This window comes from Triticum urartu, chromosome 4A, assembly GCF_056163025.1.
Source record: "Triticum urartu cultivar PI428250 chromosome 4A, HENAU_Tu73, whole genome shotgun sequence".
NCBI lineage: Eukaryota > Viridiplantae > Streptophyta > Magnoliopsida > Poales > Poaceae > Triticum > Triticum urartu.
Genome location: NC_141876.1, coordinates 90,433,538 through 90,446,037, shown reverse-complemented (window position 1 = coordinate 90,446,037; position 12,500 = coordinate 90,433,538).

Below are 12,500 nucleotides of genomic sequence, written 5' to 3'. Positions count from 1 at the left end.
TGCTTGACTTCAGCTCCGAAGACATCGACGGCATGGACGACGATGTAGGAGACGAACAGGAACCAGCACCTGTAGGGCGCTGGAAGGCCACCTCGTCATATGACATATATATGGTGGATACTCCAAAAAATGGAGATGGCGATGGAACAGTGGGGGATGACACCCAGAAGAAACAGCCGAAGCGCCGGCGTCAGCGGCGCCGCTCTAAATCCCGTCAAAGCAAAAACGGTGATTCCAGCACGGGAGATAATACTACCCCGGATAGCGCCGAAGAACACCCACCTCAGCAAGATTCGGCACAGGAAGATGGAGAAGCCAACCATCATGAGAGAGCGGCAGACCGAGAGGTCAAGGATGATAACTATATGCCTCCCTCCGAAGACGAGGCAAGCCTCGATGATGACGAATTCGTCATACCATCAGACCCCGCCAAACAAGAGCGTTTTAAACGCAGGCTTTTAGCCACGGCAAGCAGCCTCAAGAAAAAGCAGCAACAACTTAAAACAACTTAAAGCTGCCCAAGATATGCTAGCTGACAGATGGACTGAAGTCCTTACGGCCGAAGAGTATGAACTCGAACGCCCCTCTAAGAGTTACCCGAAGCGCAGGCCGCTACCCCGATCAGAGGAGGAAGCACCTACATCACCAGTGCATGACATGGCAGACCGGCCACCTCGCGGCCGCGACAGAGAGGCCTCTCGGCCCTCCACCCAAGCCATGCCCCGACGCCGCTCAACTAAGGCACGGGAAAATGTGCCCGACCTGTGAGACATACTGGAGGATAAGGCAAGACAAACAAGATCGATCTACGGATCGCGCAGGCGCCCTACGGCATGTGACAATGATCTTCACTCCGGATACAACAAATCCGGCCGGGCCGAACACAACAGACATAGCTCTTCCGAGCTATGTCGTGATATAGCCCAGTATAGAGGCGCCGCACACCCGCTATGCTTCACGAATGAAGTAATGGATCATAAAATCCCAGAGGGTTTCAAACCCGTAAACATCGAATCATACGATGGCACAACAGATCCGGCGGTATGGATCAAGGACTATCTCCTTCACATCCACATGGCACGCGGCGATGATCTACACACCATCAAATACCTCCCGCTCAAACTTAAAGGACCTGCCCGGCATTGGCTTCATAGCTTGCCAGCAGACTCAATCGGTTCTTGGGAGGACCTGGAAGCCGCATTCCTCGAGAACTTCCAGGGCACTTACATGCAACCGCCGGATGCCGACGACTTAAGCCACATAATTCAGCAGCCAGAAGAATCGGCCAGACAATTCTGGACATGGTTCCTAACAAAGAAAAACCAGATAGTCGACTGTCCGGACGCAGAGGCCCTAGCAGCCTTCAAGCATAACATCCGCGACGAGTGGCTTGCCCGGCACCTGGGACAGGAAAAGCCGAAATCCATGGCAGCCCTCACGACACTCATGACCCGCTTTTGCGCGGGAGAAGATAGCTGGCTAGCTCGCAGTAACAACTTATCAAAGAACCCTGGTAATTCCGATACCAAGGACAAAAGTGGCAGGACACGTCGGAATAAGCAAAAACGCCGCATTAACAGCGACAACAATGAAGACACGACAGTCAATGCCAGATTCAAAGGCTATAAATCCGGTCAGCGGAAAAAGCCATTCAAAAAGAATACTCAGGGCCCGTCCAGTTTGGACCGAATACTCGATCGCTTGTGCCAGATACATGGCACCCCCGAAAGGCCAGCCAATCACACTAACAGGGATTGTTGGGTGTTCAAGCAGGCAGGCAAGTTAAGGGCCGAAAACAGAGACAAGGGGCTGCACAGCGACGACGAGGAGCCCAAGCCGCCGAACAACAATGGACAGAAGGGCTTTCCCCCACAAGTGCGGACGGTGAACATGATATACGCAACCCACATTCCCAAGCGGGAGCGGAAGCGTGCGCTACGGGACGTATACGCGATAGAGCCAGTCACCCCAAAGTTCAACCCATGGTCCTCCTGCCCGATCACTTTTGATCGAAGGGACCATCCCACTAGCATCCGTCATGGCGGCTTCACCGCATTGGTTCTCGACCCAATCATCGACGGATTTCATCTCACAAGAGTCCTCATGGACGGCGGCAGTAGCTTGAACCTGCTTTATCAGGATACAGTGCGGAAAATGGGCATAGATCCCTCAAGGATTAAGCCCACAAGAACGACCTTTAAAGGCATTATACCAGGTGTAGAAGCCAACTGTACAGGCTCAGTAACACTTGACGTGGTCTTCGGATCCCCGGACAATTTCCGATGCGAAGAGTTAATCTTCGATATAGTCCCGTTTCGCAGTGGCTATCACGCCCTGCTCGGACGAACCGCATTCGCAAAGTTCAATGCGGTGCCGCACTACGCATATCTCAAGCTCAAGATGCCAGGCCCTCGAGGAGTAATTACGGTCAAGGGAAACACCGAACGCTCCGTCCGTACGGAGGAGCATACGGCGGCTCTCGCAACGGAGGTACAAAGTAGCCTTCTCAGGCAATTCTCCAGTCCAGCCATTAAAAAGCCAGACACCGCCAAGCGCGCCCGGAGTAACCCACAGCAGGACCGCCTGGCACACTCTAAGCAAGCGTAGCAATGCGGCCCCAACCCCAGCTTTCGCGACATAGCGAAACCAGTACCTCGCGTACATAACTACGCCCTTGAAATACCATGGGCACAGGGGAAGGGCCACAATAACGGCATGCCCAAAATACGGCTTAAAACGTACTGGGGGCTGCCAGATTCTTTTTTTATTTTTTTCTTACTTTCAGGACTCCATACTTCGGACGACCTGTTCGGCAATTCGACTGCCGCACAAACGATGCAAGATCCAGGGAGGCAGACAAGCCATGCCGCACTATGGAACTCCTAGGTGGTCTCTGTTACGAGCGGTATACCTGTTTTAAATACAATTCCGCGGCCTGCCCCTGGTCAGGACATACTGAATAGTCCAATATCTTTTGCTTACCGCACTATTTGTATCGTTCGGCTTTAATAAATAGCCTCTATATAAACAATGCATAGCTTTTGTCTATTTTCTGCATTACTCTCTTTTATATATGTTCATTGATGACATGTTGCACCCGTACACTTTGGTACGGCAAGTACGCTAGGGGCTTCAGTACCCTTTAATATGGTGTGAGAAGTCCGTTCACTTTCACAAGTTCGGCACCCCGAACTTATAGCACTATATGCATCGGCTCCGAATCATGATTTGGGTCAATAGTTGGGTTTGCCCGGCTCCTATGTTTTGGTGCCTTACGTTCCGCTATATCGGCTAAGGTAGCACTAGGAGAACCACTGCGATTGTGCCTCGGTTGAGCTGGGTTAAGCACCTCAGTGGAGAAAGCTAAAACTGACTGTCATGATGAGGCGAGAGACCGGTCGCTGTTCGAGAGGTTTTTTCGAGTACCTAAAGACTTATGCCGCTTCGAGCGAGGAGCCGGATTTGTCCGGCCAAGGCATGGATAGCGCCCCGAACTCGGTCTTCCGAACTAGGGGCTTCACCGAAATTTAAAATTATAAAGTTCTATGGCTAAGTGAGAGTGTTCAAGCATTATAGTCCGATTGCCTGGTTCGCTGTGCTGAGCGCCTCCCTCGAAGGACCCAACTATGGGAAAAAGAGCGCTCAGGTTTATCCCAAACACCCCAGCACTAGTGGCATGGGGGCAGAATCTGACGACTGGCCATCTCTCAATTTTTTGATAAATGGCCGCACAGAAAATAATATTTTAAATTCAATAAGCATTGCTTAAGCGCCTATGAACAAGTTTTTAGCGCACAGGATAAAAACGAGCGAGTTTATTCAAAAATTACATCCTTGGTACATTCATCCGCCACAAGGCGGGCACCCGCAAGAACATCCTTGTAATAGTTCTTGGGCTTGCGATGCTCCTTCCCCGGCGGCGGCCCGTCCTTCACAAGCTTCTCACCGTCCAGCTTACCCCAGTGCACCTTTGCACGGGCAAGGGCCCGACGGGCACCTTGGATGCAGACGGAGCGCTTGATGACCTCGAGCCTTGGACCTGCCTCCACTAGCCGCCGCACCAGCCCGAAGTAGCTCCCAGGCAGGGCCTCTCCGGGCCACAGCCGAATTATGAAACCCTTCATGGCCTGTTCGGCCGCCTTATGGAGCTCGACCAGCTGTTTCAGCTGGTCGCTCAAGGGCACAGGGTGTCCGGCCTCAGCATACTGAGACCAGAACACCTTCTCCGTCGAGCTGCCCTCTTCAGCTCGGTAGAATGTGGCGGCGTCGGATACCCTGCGGGGAAGATCTGCGAATGCCCCTGGAGAACTCCGGATTCGGGTAAGTAACAAGTAGTTTACTTTTATATTTCTGCTTTGCATAAAGAATGCCTTACCCGCTGCTATCTTCTTAATCTCCTCCAACTCTTGGAGGGCCTTTTGGGCTTCGGCCTTGGTAGACTTGGCAGTCTCAAGGGCCGCCGCAAGCTCGGACGCTTGGGTCTTTGACTCAAGCTCCAAACTCTCATGTTTTTTCATGAGAGCCTGAAGCTCTTGCTGCACCTCGCTGACCTGAGCCCCATGTTTCTCTCGCTCGGTGCGCTCCATGGCTGTTTTCTTTTCGGCCTCGGACAGCGCCTGCTTGAGGGTCGCCACCTCAGTCATGGCCCCTATAATAAGCAGTGCAATCCTGTTATTTTTTGCAATCACGCCTCTCTATAGGCACTTTTTCTGTAAGGTATTTCCTACCTTCTTTTTCCTCGAGCTGCCGCTTGGTAAGGCCGAGCTCTTGCTCGGTCCACTTGAGATCATGTTTCAGGACACCCACCTCCGCAGTCAGTGCGGCGGTGGATAGCAGTGAAGCCTGCACACGCATATTGACTCTTTATTGTTAGACTCCTGCGAAATTTACTAGATCCTCTATTCGGCTTTTCTTTCCGAACGCCAAACAGAGCATCGGGGGCTACTGTCTATGCGGTTATATTTTTACATATTCTTACTTACCTCGAAGCCTGTTAGGAGGCTAGCGCAAGATTCACTCAGTCCGCTCTTGGCGGACTGAACCTTCTGGATCACCGTACTCATAATAGTACGGTGCTCCTCGTTGATGGAGGCGCCGTCAAGCACCTCAAGCAGATTGTCCGGCACCTCCGGTTGGACGGAGGCCGCCGGCTCAGAAGGCTTTCTCCTCTTGGAAGGAGTTCGCCTACCGCGGTCCGGAACTGTTAAAGATTCCGGCGCGGTGTCCGGCACAAAGCCGGACTTGGAGCCCTGGGGGTCTTGTCCCCTTTACTCCTGGGGATCCGGGAGGTCGCTTTGCGGCTCATCCAGGACCACCTCCTCCTGCCCCGGAGCTCGTTGCGACGCCACTTCGGCGTCGTCCGCAGTGCGGGGGGAGATAGCAGGCGGAACTGAGTTCACGTCCATTGAATCCAGGGAGCCGCTCGACGACTCGTTGAGTTCGGCCCGAGGCGGACTGCATAATTACATTCGACATTAGGGAAAGCTATGGAACAAAGGAACTTCATGAGTTATTCTGATATTCGAACTTACGATCTCGCCGGACGCTTGGCCCTGTTTGGCCACTCCTCTTTGCCCTCTTCAACGTTGGGGGCGTAGTCCGGCGGAGGGGTGTTCCTTTTCCTAGACCCCTCGGCCTCCCCCATTGGGGCGGCCTTCCTCTTCTCTCCTCCCTCCGGTGGGGGGTAGAGTTATCTTCTTCCTCCTCCTCGTTTTCACGGGAAGAGGGCGTCTCGGACTCGTCGGACGACGAGTCCGACACCACCACGTTACGGGAACTCTTTCGAGTCCCCGTGGTCTTCTTCTTCTTGGCCTTCTTTTCCGGCACCACATAAGGCGCCGGAGCCAGCAGCTTCACTAGTAGAGTTGGGGCTGGGTCTTCGGGCAGCGGAGCCGGACAGTTAATCGGTCTTGGATATCGCCCGCCAAGCCTGTCAAAGGTAAGGGAGTTTAGATCCCGCATAGAGTTAAACTATGAAAAAAGCTGAACACCTTGTAAAAGGTGAAAATAGCTTACCTCGCTAGCGTGACGCTGCGAGCTATATCCGCGGTCCTCGGAAGCGGATGCGGGAGCCTCGACACCTTTGATTAGCGCCTTCCAGACGTCTTCATACGTCGTGCCGAAGAGCATGTTAAGGGTTCGGTGCTGTGCCGGGTCGAACTCCCACAGAGTAAAGTCCCGTTGTTGACACGGGAGGATTCGGCGAACGAGCATGACCTGGACTACATTTACTAGCCTAATTGGCTTGTTTACCAGGGACTGGATGCATGTCTTTAGTCCGGTCACCTCTTCCTCGTTACCCCATGATAGGCCCGTCTCTTTCCAGGACATGAGCCGTGTGGGGGGTCCAGATCGGAACTTGGGGGCTGCGATCCATTTCGGATCGCGTGGCTCGGTGATGTAAAACCACCCGGCTTGCCACCCCTTTAGGGTCTCTACGAAGGAGCCCTCGAACCACGGGACGTTGGCAATCTTGCCCGCCATGGCGCCTCCGCACTCCGCCAGGCTGCCGCGCACCACCTTGGGCTTGACGTTGAAGGTCTTGAGCCAGAGGCCGAAATGGGGGCGGACGTGGAGGAAAGCCTCGCACATGACGATAAACGCGGAGATGTTGAGGATGAAGTTCGGGGCCAGATCATGGAAATCCAGGCCGTATTAGAACATGAGCCCCCGGACGAATGGGTGAAGTGGAAAACCCAGTCTGTGGAGGAAGTGGGGAAGGAATACTACCCTCTCATGGGGCCTCGGGGTGGGGAGGAGCTGCCCCTTCTCGGGAAGCCGGTGCGCGACGTCTTTGGACAAGTATCCGGCCTTCCTAAGCTTTTTGACGTCGCACTCCGTGATGGAGGAGACCATCCACTTGCCTCCCGCTCCAGACATTGCTGGAGAAGGTTGAGGTGGGAAGTGCGGGCTTGGGCGCTGGAGCTCGAGTGTGCAGGAGATGGATAGGCAAAGGAGGAAGAAGGCGTAGGTGAAAAGGTGGATCCTTATCCCCTTATATGGGCGGATGCGGTTGTGCGTCCCCACCTTCCTAGTAAAACTTGCTTGCCTCCCAAGCGCCGTGATAAGTGGCGCGGTTGGATTACCCACATCCATATTGATGAGAATCCCGTAAAGGGGGTACATGATCTCTGCTTTGACAAGAGGTGCCAAGGAAACCTCCTCGCAAAACATGCTGAGGTGGAAAAGTAAAAACGATTCGAGTGAAGGACTTGGCTGTAGTGTGATGACGCACTATAGAATATGTCAGCAGATTTGATTTGTGTTAATATTATTTTCTCTATGGCAATATGTGGAAGCTTATTTTGCAGAGCCGAACACTACTCTTGGTGTTTACAATCTTCTATGAAGGACTTGGAGGAGGAACCCGCCTTGCAATGCCGAAGACAATTTGCGCGCCAGACTCGTCGTCATTGAAGCCTGGTTCAGGGGCTACTGAGGGAGTCCTGGATTAGGGGGTGTTCGGGTAGCCGGACTATACCTTCAGCCGGACTCCTGGACTATGAAGATACAAGAATGAAGACTTCGTCCCGTGTCCGGATGGGACTTTACTTGGCGTGGAAGGCAAGCTTGGCGATGCGGATATTCATGATCTCCTACCATTGTAACCGACTCTGTGCAACCCTAACCCTATCCGGTGTCTATATAAACCGGAGGGTTGTAGTCCATAGGCAATCAACACCATACACAACAATCATACCATAGGCTAGCTTCTAGGGTTTAGCCTCCTTGATCTCGTGGTAGATCTACTCTTGTACTACCCATATCATCAATATTAATCAAGCAGGAGTAGGGTATTACCTCCATCGAGAGGGCCCGAACCTGGGTAAAAAACATCATGTCCCTTGTCTCCTATTACCATCCGGCCTTGACGCACAGTTCGGGACCCCCTATCCGAGATTCGCCGGTTTTGACACCGACACAAGTCCATGTCCATACTCAACGGGGAGTTACATCGTTACAGTGTTTCAGGAGCGATTCAATGATGCGTTTCTCCTCAAGAAGGTTGTGAGATTTTGCGAGAAATTCATGAAGGGGATTGCAGTCACCACGCCGGTTCAAAGTCATTGGTTGCTAAAGCCTTTCGCCACGGTTTTTACTGGTTGACGGCGCATGCTGATGCAGAGGATTTAGTCAAAAGATGTGATGGATGTCAAAAGTTTCCCCGTCGTGCGCACGTTCCGGCTCAAGAGTTGCGGATGATTCCAATTACGTGGTCGTTTGCCACTTGGGGGCTGGATATGGTTGGACCCTTCAAGCGCTCCAAGGACAAGAAGACCCATCTGTTAGTAGCAGTTGATAAATTCACTAAATGGGTAGAGGCAGAGCCAGTCAGCAAGTGTGATGCAGCCACGGCGGTTCAATTCATCACAAAGGTGATATTCCGGTTTGGCTTTCCACATAGCATTATAACAGATAATGGCACTAACTTGTCAAAAGGAGAGATGGAAGAATTCTGTCAACGTGAGCACATCCGGCTTGGTCTAGCATCAGTGGCTCACCCCCAATCTAATGGTCAAGCGGAAAGGGCAAATCAAGAAATTGCGGGGTATCAAACCAAGTCTTATGGTTCCCTTAAAGCGGACGCCGGGTTGTTGGGTCAAGGAGCTATCTTCTGTGTTATGGAGCATCAACACCACACCCATTAGGTCTACGGGTTACACGCCTTTCTTCATGGTTTATGGAGCAGAGGCGGTTCTTCCTAGTGACATCCATCATGATTCACCCCGTGTGGCAGCTTATGTTGAAGCTGATAATGAGAAGGCACGTCAGGATTCTCTGGACCTGTTGGATGCAGAGCGGGATCTTGCAGCAACGCGTTCGGCGATTTATCAACAAGATCTTCGATGTTATCACAACCGCCGGGTTAAAACTAGAACCTTTCAAGAAGGTGATTTGGTGCTCCGGCTCATCCAGGATTAGACTGATATGCATAAGTTACCCTCCCCCCTTGGGAAGGACCCTTTGTGGTCAGCAAAAATCTGCACAATGGATCCTACTACCTCATTGATGTTCGAGAGCATGAAGACTCAGATCAATTGGAGGAGGAGACAAAGCGTCCATGGAACATAGTTCTCCTTCGGCCTTACTATACTTGAAGCCATAGGCTTTTTCACCTGTACATATTTATGATAGTGTATATACCATATAACAACCGGAGCCTCCGTTATAAGCGGGGTATCTGTTCTTTCTTATATCATATGTGTGCTTTTACAAGTTAACAGTCAAAGCGGAATCTTGGTTAAACCGGATTTAGCAACTGCATAAAAATAAAGAAAATCACTAGGGGGCTTGGTCATGTTTGAACCACAGCTACACCTCTTGATAGGCATTTCAGCCACACAAGGAATAATTTGTGGAGCCAAAGAGAGTATTGTACACCGTACAAACTCAAACATAGGCACACGCTGAGCATCGCTCGCAAAGTTACTTGGGGGCTCTTTTTTGCAAAGTAACAAAGAGTTTGAAAGGACCCTCGTAATTGGCTATCAAGCAACGTCTTGGAAGCCTGGTGTATTCACCTAAAACCCCGGGTTAACCTGCCTTCATCAAGTAAGCCACTCTTATCCAGGTAATCCTGGCATGACCCATCGAATGTTTGACAAGTCAATCTTTTACAAACCTTGAACTTGTCATAGTTAAAATGGTGATTGGTTAATTGGAGGCCCATCTTAAAAGGCTTTGTTAAATGGTTTAACTCAGAGGCCTGGCCGCCCATGAAAAGCCTCGATTTGGAGCCTGGCAGCTCGTAAAAAGCCTCGCATATTTTCCTATTTGAATTTTGTTTGTTGACAGTCATAATTATTTTTTGATAAACCGGCATCCTTGATCCGGCTTGCTTTCCAACCACCAGTTGTTGGTTCATGATCAATTATAAACCGGTGGTCACTGACCCGGTCTGGTTTGACTAAATCACCAGTATTATGAAGAAAATCCGATAGGTATACCGGTCCGGTTTAATAGATAGACCAGCATTATGAAGATGAGATTATCAAACGTATCGGGTTGGTGTTAGACACCTTTGCTGCATACACGTTTGCTCACTCAATGAGGTATGTTCTGTACATTATTTTTTGTACGAACACTTGATTATTCAGCTCAAGTACTATATACTTCTCGGATATTATGACATGTTTAGCGGGAAACCGGTAGACACTTTTAAGTTTTTTGTACCCAGGAAGGCAAGTCATCATAGACTATGCATAAAATATATCCTGAAGGGCGGCACAGATTTTCACAAAGGATTATGAAACATGCTCGATGGCATGGCAGATAAACAAAGTTTCAGCTATCCTATTACATGAAGTGTTAAAGCGGCTCAACAGTGCCATCATTTTTCACAGTAGCCATATAAACCGGCGACCGGATCAAGACTCTTCATCACGACGGTTTGACGGTTGCGAATCAGTTGGTGTAGGCACTTCTTCATCCCTCCCCAGCCGCTGGAAATCAGCCGTTAACCAATTGATTACGGTTAAAGCTTGGAATACTGCTTCCTCATGGATAAGATCAGAAGGGTTAATATTAGGGGCATAAGTGTGCTTACGAATCGGAGGCACAAGTTCTTTGACTTCATGGATCTCAGCCGGCTGTCTTTTCCCTTCTGCATCATAAAACGGTTGAAAATGGGTCAAATCGGTGTCCTCAGCTAATTTGCTGGCCGCTGGCCGCATCTGTTTGGTCAACTGCTGAAGATCATCATTGTCAAAGTTTGAACCATCTTCTTTAATGCCTGGATACCCTTTAATGATATCCTCCGCTTCAATATCTGGAATCCAGGCCTTGGCTCAAATAAGGGCAGTTAATGCTCCGGCTCTCGCAGCGGCTCTTTTCAACTCGGCAATACGCACTGGTAACATGCCCAACTTCTAAAGGGTTTCCTTAATCAACTTTGGCGCCGGTTTGTTATAAGCTGTTGTACTAATGGCTCGCTGCGATCCAGAGTATAGCTGCTCAACCAATGTATATGCCGCTTTGAGCTTCATCCGCATATCTGCACCAAGATGAGTGATCCGAGTTCCCGGCAAAGATTTTTTCAACATCGTGGTCAGTTTTAAGATTCATTGACTGATGCAAGATACATAAGCAGATACTTACCAAAGATAGCAGAGGTCATAGCGTTGATTTGGCGCTTCAAACCGGTTAGTTCTTCAACCACTGGTTTCAGGGCTTCCTCGGCATCTACGGCTCTTTCGGTCAAACCGGCTTTTTCGGTTTCCCATGCAGCACGATCTTGATTGAAGGATTCTTTCAGTTTTTCCATTCCGGCCAGGGCCTGGGTCAGCTCCTCTTTGGCTTTGGCAGCTTCGGCTTGTTGCGACTTCACATTTTCTTGCAAGTCAGAGTTTTTGGCATCTTTGCTTCTCAGTTCAACCTGCAACATTGAAGGTATCTTCAACAAAACAACATATATATGCACTAAGTATAAAGCATATAACAAGTTATCCACTTCATACTTGGGGGCTAATGCTTATTTGCTCTCAAATACTACCTTCTATGCAAGTCTCTAGAACAATGCAAGCATTATCCTTGACACTTGGGGGCTAATGTACGTTTGTTCTAAACTGGCGGTGTGGATTAAAAACCAGATTAACTTGCCAAGTTAAACCGGCCTTTGGGGGCTATGCTACAGAACGTTATCTAATTTTTCAAACATGAGTTTTATCTATGATTGAAGACATACCTTGGCAAGGATTAATGATGGGATGCTTAAAGTGTTACAAAGACCCAGTTTATGATTGACAATCACAAAACGGCTCTTGGGGGCTACATGGAATAGTCTTTCAGCTATAAATCAATGTGCAAGGGAGAAGAATTTACCTCATATCGTTCTTTCGTCAAATTCACCAAACCGGCTTCATAATCCCGGTTTGAGTGCAGACAGTTCAAGAAGCCGGAATGAAGCTCATCAGTGTTAAGATGAGCATAGTTGGATAAGTCGCTGCTCCATTTACCTTTATCCCTGGCAAGTTACTCTTCTTTGGCACTATGCTGAGACAAAATGACGGGATGACCAGGAGAACTGTGGCCTGCTCCAGTAATAATAACGCCATCGCCTTGGCCTTCAGGATTTTGGGCGGATGATGATGGAATTTTAGTGTATTTCATTGGATTAGCCCGGTTTGGTTCTGCCGGTTCAGCATCAGGGGTGGCAGGCTCAGCATCTGTGGGTTCGTCAGTATGTTGGCCGTCAAGGGGCGGATCATCAAAAGTTGTTTCAGGATGGAGACCTTCCGGTTCACCTGTTTGTTCCGGTTCACCTCTTGGTTCTTCTACTTCAGCAACAGGGTTTTCTGGCGGATTGGTGACCCGAGCTTTCTTGCTGGGTCTAGCTTTGGCCCTGAAAACAGAATAAAAAGCGTTTTCAAAATAAATGTTGTTGAGTCTTGAAAATAAATGTTGGATCCAAGTGAGCAAGAGGATGTGAAAAGCTTACTTTCCGGATTGTTTGGCGTGTTTTTTGTGTTGGCATAGAGTCTGAACCGGAGGAAAGGGTAATT